Source organism: Rhincodon typus, chromosome 6 (assembly GCF_021869965.1).
Source record: "Rhincodon typus isolate 14 chromosome 6, sRhiTyp1.1, whole genome shotgun sequence".
Lineage (NCBI taxonomy): Eukaryota > Metazoa > Chordata > Chondrichthyes > Orectolobiformes > Rhincodontidae > Rhincodon > Rhincodon typus.
In genome coordinates this window covers 96082296-96091421 of record NC_063337.1, presented here as the reverse complement: position 1 = coordinate 96091421, position 9126 = coordinate 96082296, and the positions used below count along the sequence as shown (strand labels likewise).

The 9126-nt window shown below is 40.9% G+C and overlaps 1 protein-coding gene across 2 annotated transcripts in view; it reads right to left on the bottom strand.

Moving 5' to 3' along the window:
* The window catches only part of LOC109913709 (phospholipid-transporting ATPase IH), an 87653-nt gene that overhangs the window by 73429 nt on the left and 5098 nt on the right, over positions 1 to 9126 (bottom strand). The gene's annotated exons all lie outside the window — the stretch shown is intronic.

Below are 9126 nucleotides of genomic sequence, written 5' to 3'. Positions count from 1 at the left end.
CATCGGTCTAGGCCTGAAACGTCAGCCTTTCTGCTCCTATGATGCTGCTTGGCCTGCTGTGTTCATCCAGCTCTGCACCTTGTTGTCTCGGATCCTCCAGCATCTACAGTTCCTACTATCTCTGATAATCAATCAGTCATCCATTTTACAACAATTCCGATTTTCTTTTCGATGAATTTCACCTCCCTTCTGCCTAATATCTTTGGCACAACTCATTTCGCAGCCGACTGCAACTATAAGAAATGAAGGGCCACCAACTGATCTAATTGGTTACTTAATTGGTGATTTCATGTGAAATAAGACCAAGAGCACTTCCATTCCTTCACTAGTCAAAACAAAGGCATTACTTCCCTTCCCCCAATAGAGCATACTAATTCCAAATTGACAAATGTGAGAAGTACCAAACTATTCTAAAAATTCAAATTAGCTGGTTTGAGCCACCATCTGCTCCCCTGAAACAAAATGTTACAGTTGAGATTAAAGATTATGATACAAAAATCTCCAATAACAGGAATATTTCTGCATAAAATACTTTTGGTGCAAAATGCTAGAAAACATTTTCATGCAAGTTTGATTCCAGGATACTTTTGTTTTAGCTCAATTTTTTTCTCCCACCAACGAAATGGACCAGGTTTCTCTTGCTTGGCTGCAGCCTGCAAAATACAGTATCCACACCTCTCATACTTCATGGCTCCTGATTACATTTTCATTATCTGTCATGAACCTGTTGAGCATTATTGCTCATTCAAGCCAGAAAAGGAGGATGGGTCCTGCATCAGATATTAGAATTTAGTTTTATATCAATAACAATCTGAGCTTGCTATCACTCAAGTATGTCAGAATTTACTTTGTAAACTTTACCCCATAATTGAAGGTAGTCTGACAATCAAAGATGTGAAATCAGGGATTTACTCAGTCCCTCTCACTTCGCCTCTGGATTTCAAATATTTTGCCCATTTTTAGACAAAGGCTGAATGAGATCTGGAAGGGAGAGGTCGTGACTGAATCCAAACAGAGTGTCAGTGAGCAGATAATTCGTAAGTGCCAATTAATAACATTGTCGACAATCTGTTGCATTGTTTCTGATAACACAGCATAAGCCAAAAGGGCAATAACTGACTATGTTGAATTTGTCCTATTTTTCCCCACAGACAAGACACACCTAGGAAAATTTCTTTGTCCTAGTTTGTGGGGTTGATGCCTGGGCTTTCACCATTCTGGAACAACCTGACTTGGAAGCATGGCTGGTAACAGAACACATCTTTAGTACTAAGTTCTGAGGAGTATTTTGTGCATTTATGTTTTTATTTCTGCATTTGCATGATCTGCTGAATTAGGATATTTTATCTTTTAAAGATGGATCATCTGGTGGTCGGTTAAAAAAGTGAATTTACTGCTATACAATATTTTTGGAACTTAGTGGCACCATATATGATCGAGGACAACTGTGACTACTTTTATGTGATCTCTAATCTTATATTTGACCTTCCCTGCATTATTACATCAGAAGAGGGGATGCTCAGTGATGATGGAATAACGTTCAGCACCATTCACATCTTCTCAGATCCTAAGTGGTCCATGCCCAAATGTAGCAAGATCTGGAAAATATCCAGGTTTGAGCTGACAAGTAGCAAGTGACAATTTGTGCCACAAAGTACAAGGCAATCACCATCTCCAACAAGGGAGAATCTAATTATTGCCCCTTATAATTCAACAGTATTACCATTACTGAAAAACCACTATCAATAATCTGTGGATTACTATTAACCAGAAACCGAACTGGACTAGCCCCTGTACTACATGTGCAATTAGTAATTCAGTTCCCACCGCCCCGAAGTCCGTCCACCATCTACAAGGCACAAGCCAGAAGCAACGTGCTAAACTACACAGCTGCATGGTTGCTGAAAAGCTCAGGGTACACCAATTGGCATGACTATGAATGACTTCCACTTGACACTATCCAGGACAAAGTAGCCCACTTGATGGGCACCACATCCACAAATATCCACTCACACCACTACTCAGTGGTAGTAGTGTGTATCATCTTCAAGATGCACTGAAGGAATTCACCCAGGAATTAATTACACAGAACCTTCCAAACCCATGATTACTACCATTTAGAAGAACAAGGGCAGCAAATACATTAGGAACACCAACACCTGCAAATTTCCCTCCACGCCACTCCCCATCCTGACTTGGAAATATATTGCTGTTTATTCACTGTCACTGGGTCAAATTTCTGGAAGTACATACTAACATGATTGTGGGTCTACCTATATCATGTGAACTGTAGCAGTTCAAGTAGACAGCTCAATGCCATTTTCTCAAGGTAAACCAGGGATGGGCCATAAATACTGGCCCAGCTAGCATCGTTTACATCCTATGAATGAAAAGAAAAAGCTGCTTTTTTGACTTTTAGTAATATTCCTCTGACTGTGTTGGCATACATAAAGCACATGCTTCTCGGTTTTTTTCCATGATCTTTCATTATTTGAGATAACATTACACCCTGCGGTGAGGCATCACGCAGTAAAGCCAATTGTTCCTTGGAATCACAGGCAAAGCAAAGAGCATAACTAGCCAGTACTTACTGCACACACCTTCTGATATTCTACACAACATTCTCAACCTATTTCATCTTTGAATAGTTGATACAATGGAGCCGGTGTATTGGTATAGTCATTGGGTTTAAAATCCTCTCAACCTTCTCTTGCTTTGATTGGATACCTTCACCATCCATTTGGTGACCAAGGTATATCACGCTTACCAATACAAAGGAATACTTATGTATTATTTGTTTTGATGACATGCTCAAAGTCAGTCTATGATTTTGTTCAATTTTACAATAAGCTCTTTCTCTACCTTTATACTTTTAATGAGGAAGTTATCTAAGAAGCAACTCACATCTTTTACCATTTAGTATCTAATCCATGAAAAAATGGAAGACTGCAGGAGTAATGGACCTTGATGAATAACCTTTTATATCGGTACAGTGCTTTGTGAATGAAAAGTAGTTTCATGCTCTTGTCAGTTAATTCTAATTCCAAATAGGCATTTGACAATTTTATCTAACTGTTAACAACATTTCCATTACCTAAATTTTAAAAGAAACCTTCACAAGTAGGTGGGAGTATACACAACATTCCCTGTAATTTTTCTTACTGCAGCATGGATCTTTCATTGAATCGATACCACCCCTCCAAAGAGTTCCCCATCCAGACCCACCCCCTATCCCATCCCTGTAACCCTGCATTTCCCACAGCTAATCCACCTAGCCTGCACATCCCTGGACACGATGGGCAACTTAGCATGGCCAATCCACCTAACCTGCTCATCTTTGGACTGTGAGAGGAAACCAGAGCACCCAAAGGAAACCCGTGCAGACATGAGGACAATATGCAAATTCCACACAGACAGTTGGCCAAGGCTGGAATCAAGTTTATCATCCTCACAAATTCAAGCAGACCAGTCTGTTTTTTGAGCTACCACAATAATGCAACCCATTCACAGCTTTTCACTTTTTCAACAGTCCCATTCTTTGTAATATATCTAAATCTTTACAAACTGCTTCAAATTGTGAACTAGGGACTGACCCGGCATTCTGCAATATTGGTTGTTTATTATCTTTATCTAGACTTCAGTTTCATGATACCCAATTTTATGACCGAATCTTTTCTGCTCAAAGATCACCTTGTGCTCTCCGAGCACTTCTGCAATGGCAATGTACTCTGTACCAATTGTAAAAACTCAGCCCAATCCAACTGCATTTTCACAGCCAATTTCTTCACATTATGGAAACTTTTGTTCCTTTCTTCTACTACAAATGTCAAGTATTAGGATGTATTATCATATTCCATATAACATTAAATTTATCTAATGTTGGAATGTTGTAACTGGAATCACTAGCAAAGTTGTTCTGAAACTGACTAAAAGAAATGTGATTTAGGGATTTCTTGTACTCTGTTTCTGAGATAACATGACGTGCAGGTGCCGGTGTTGGACTGGGGTGGACAAAGTCCGAAGTCACACGACATCAGGTTATTGTCCAACAGGTTTATTTGGAATCACACAAGCTTTTGGAGCACAGCCCCCTAGTCAGGTGTATGGATAACCTGTGTCATGTGACTTCTGACCCTGAGATAACAGACATTGTTGCAGCTCTATAAATGATGAAAGAAAACTTTATTTCTATTGTGGAAGTTGACATTTTTATTCATCCTATTACTGTCATCTGCCATGTGCTGTTTCTTTAATTTTGGAGTAGAACTCTTGACCTTCCTGCTTCCAGAGACAAATAAAGGAGTTGCTGATGAGAACATGGGGTTTGGGGGGGTGGGGAGAGATAATGCAATACAGTACCAATGAGATGCGTGAATTGTTGAAAATGGAGTAACTGAAGTACAAACAGGACCTAGAAGTCTGGGGAGTAGGTAACAAATATAGAGAAGGGTGTTCATGTTCTGAAATTGTTAAATACAGTGTTGAGTCCTGAATGCTGTAAGGTACCTAGCTGATAGATGAGGTGTTATTCCTCCAGCTTGTACTGAGCCTTGCTGGAGCACTGCAACAGGCCTGAGACAGAAATGTTGGCATGGGAACACAGCGGTGTGTTGAAGTAACAGCAACCAGAAGTTTGGGGTCACTTTTGCAGACAGACATGAGTATTCTGCAAAGTGGGCACTCAGTCTCCGTTTTGTTTCCTCAATGTAGAGGAGATCGCATGGGGGGAGCAAATATAATAGACTAGATTGAATGAACAGCAGGTAAATCACGGTTTCCGCTGGAAGGTGGGTCAGAGGCCTTGCATAGTGAGGAAGGAGAAGGTAAACAGGCAAATGATAAAGCATCTGTGATGGCATGGCAAGGTGCCGTGGGAATGTGGGAAGATGTTGGGAATGAAGGAGGGGTGAAGCAGGGTATTCCGGAGACAGCTGTCTCTGCACAATACCGACAAGGGAGGGGAATGTGTGTCTGATAGTGGCATCCCATTGGAGGTCGCAGAAATAACAGCTCATGATCCTTTGCACGCAGAGTTTGGTGGGGAATGTGAGGACTAGGAGCCCCTATCATTATTGTGGGAGGGAAGGGAAGAGTGAGAGCAGAAGTGTGGGAAATGGGTCAGACATGGCTGAGGGTCCTACTAACAAATTTTCAACTATTCACACTTCTTGTTAGCACCCTACTCACTGTTAACTCCCTCTCAGCAATGTCATCAGCGATCCCTTTGTTTGCCTCTCCCTTTGTTTCTCTCTTCCAGCACCGTCTCCACGTATTCTATTCACTCATCCCCACACCCCACCAAACTCACTGAAAACAAAAAAATGCTGGAAATCGCTGTGGGTTAGGCAGCATCCATGGAGATAAAGCAAGTTAACGTTTCGAGTCTAGACGATTCTTCATCGAGTCATCTAGACTCGAAATGTTGGCTTGCTGTCTCTCCATGGATGCTGTCTGACCTACTGTGATTTCAGCACTTTTTGTTTTCGGTACAGATTCCAGCATCTGCAGTAATTTGCTCTACTAAACTCACTCACTGTCATCAGCAACAATACCATCCTTTCCAGTTGCTTTCAGTTCTGATGAAGAGTCACTGGACTTGAAATATTAATTCTGTTTTTCTCTCCACACATGCTGCCAGACCTGCTCAGTTCCTCCAGCTATTTCTGTTTTAGTTTCAGAGCTCTACAACTAACTGCCCTCTTTGATGGAAATAATAAATTTCAACTTGCCAACTGGAAACTGCGTTCAAATACAGTAATAAATAATGTACAGTAAAAGCAATGTAGTTGTCTGCGAGGGTTTCATCATCTGGTTGGGGTGATCGCGGGTCTGATTGTCTCTCAAATCATTCTGCAGTAATCTACATTTCACTAATAACCTTTTATTTACAGTCACAGATGTACATATGCTCAAACAGTCTCCTCCATGTGATTTTACATAATTAATCAGAATGTCTTCGACTCACGTTGTTAAACCATTTCTCTACATTTCCCAAGTCTTTGTTCCCGTTATTTACACTTACTTTGTCCTTCCCACAAAGTTAATCATTAAAATGAAGGTGTTTAGAGGCTTCTTGTGACCAAAACATATAATAGTGCTGCAAAGTTTTTTAGGAATGGTTAAAAAGTAGGGAAATTCATATTAATCTATCAGAAATCAATGGAACATTGAGAGAACTGTTTAGACAAGGCTGTTGTTCTAAACTTGCAAGTAGTTGTGCTCTGGAGCCCTGCTCTAAGCTCCATTACTCTGCTGCTGTACTCCATTTCAGGACTCTGATCCTATTTCCAGGTTGCATTGACTGCTCACAGGTGAAAACATTGCACTTATAAAGAACACAAGCTGCTCAACTGGAATCACCGAGTTGAAACTGTTTTGAGAGAGAGGCCACACAACCCAGTCTATGGCTGTAATAAAGCTGTAACAGACACAGAACCAACTTACATGGAGCTACACACCTTGTCACTCATTTTTCTAAAATCTCCCCTTTCAAAGTGTTTGAAGTAAAAATCCACTGGAACGCTTCATCAATGCAACTTGAGAGTTTCTAACAGAGAACACAAAATCTACACCACTATCTCCAGAAAAGTGACTCAGCCTCCCATACCAAGCCAGGAAGACACTCCAACAACTTGCACAAAAAGTGACTTTAGTTACAGGCCAGCATTTAGACAATCTGTGAATGATTCTTTTTTCTGAATGCAACCTATTTGGCAAAATTACTTTGAAGACAATAGTCATCTGGAGTTTTTAAAAAAAATATTTTTCTCCAGATTGAGACAATGGTGTGCATGTGTTAGTTTTCAAGAAGAGTGTTTCAATATATTTGCACAAACGTGCCTTCTTTGTTCGAAAATGTTTTGTTTGCAACAAACTAGTTATTCATTGATTACGTACAACTATTGTGTTTCTGATCCTGAGCTATATGCCATGTGATCTACTTACAATTAGGTCAAGAAAAGGACCCCCCCGCCAACTCCTAACTTGATCATAACAAAACAACTTCCTGTTGTTATCTTTGCCTTGCAGCGCAACAAAAATGGAGCAAGTGTGCTCCAATTAGTTGCCAAACTGTTATACAGTTAAACTGAAGGATGAAGTCATATTCAAGGTGCTATCCTCTGATAAGCTGCTCCAAAGCAACAATAGTAAAGACACAAACAAACAAGAAAGCTGAAAATGTTAGCAATCCATTCTTTGTAACCCACTATCTGTATTGCTGCAGTCTTCATAAGGTATGCACAATGAAATCACTGTCAAAATTAGCAGTCAGCCAGCAAGAACAAACAGATGAACAGATTAATGTTGTGCAAATAAAGCTGCTTGTCTTAAGAGCATTAACTTCATATTCAGGGAAATGTTAGGTAAATTTTACGAAGAGAAATTATGAGCAAAAAGACAAAGATTGCTAAACTGTTCACAGCACCATTGGTTTATTCAATTAATAACTATTCAAAAACATCAGATAACTGAAAGACCACTGAAAACTGGCAAGTCTTACACAAACCAGCATCAAGATCATGTAGGCCCTCATTTAATCTCATCTGATCCTTCACTAGCAATTTGTAAATTATTACATCAGCACTAGACTGGCAGCACAGTCCGTTAGTAATAAGTAGCAGCAGATCCAACAGGGTAAAATAAGAGTGCTTTTAATCTCCAGCCCTGTTCAACATTATCACACACAGCAGAGTGCAACTCCTTCCGGTACTCAAAAGGCACATGGTTTATTAGCATGAATCCAGAAATACAGCAATAGAATAATATTAGTATCAGCTAGACATGGTAGCATCAAATTAAGAAGGTTGAGAGCTCAAGTGCCATACCATGATCTGGACTACCTGAGCAGAACAGAGGGAGTGCTACACTGAATGATGTGTGAACTATCAGGTAACACATTACAGCAAAATACCTACTGCTCTTGCAGGCGGATGGATAAAATCAGAATTCAACAACCGAATATTCAACAGGAAGGATCTCTTCGGTTTCTTGGTCAAATATTTATTCTTCCAACAATATTTTGCTGCTGTTTTGCCAACCAAATAAAGATTCTACAAATTTCATAAGTAATTAATTGGTTGTGCCTTATTAAGGGACCAGCTGAGAGTGTGAAAGACACTGCAGAAAAACTAATTTATCCCTTCTTAGGGAGAACCATCTTGCCTAAATATAACATTCAGAGGGAATACTACCTGCATCCAAAAAGCTAACATGTACTTCCACTAAACAGAAAATATCAGAAGGTTTCAGCAGAGAATCCAGTTGCATTGCCAGCTGCAACACCAGCAAAACTTTACACTTGTAACTTTTCTCAGTGATCAAAAATGTGATTGTTGTTGTTCCAATCTAAATGGTGTGATCAGTACATACTGCAATTATCACTAAAAGCATGCTTGATACATCTTAGAAAGGGTTCAACAATATGAGTGAGGTAGTGGCAACTAACCCAACAAAGCATACCAGCAAATTCCGACAGATACTGTCTCCTTCTCAGTTTTCACTTTGTCGGATTGATACAAACGTCCAGAAAAACAGGCTGTTTAGAATCGGAGAGCAGGGAGGGGATGCAGGTTGGGTAGGGGATAATGGCAAAGGTTTAAGGGAAATGGGAGTGGGCACGGAGAGAAGAGAAAGACTGGGAGGGGAAAGGAAGAGGGTGACAAGGAGGAACAGTCAAAGAGGGGGGTGACGAGGGCACTTGAAGCGAAGAATGAAGTGATCCACAACCTCCCCACCTATTCCAGGTCTGATCCAGTTCTGTGGTAGGGTCACTGGACCCGAAAAGTTAACTATGTTTTTTTTCCTCACAGATGCTGCAAGACCTGCTGAGCTTTTCCAGCAATTTCTGTTTTTGTGCCTGATCCACAACCTTCCCACCACCGGGGAACTGATACAAAACACCGAGAACGTGATCCACAACCTCCCCAACACTGGGGACCTGATCCAAAACACCGGGGACCTGATCCACAGCCTCCCCAACACCGGGGACCTAATCCACAACCTCCCCAACACCGAGGATCTGATCCACAGCCTCCCCAACACCGGGGACCTTATCCACAACCTCCCCAACACCGAGGATCTGATCCACAGCCTCCCCAACACCGGGGACCTGATCCACAGCCTCCC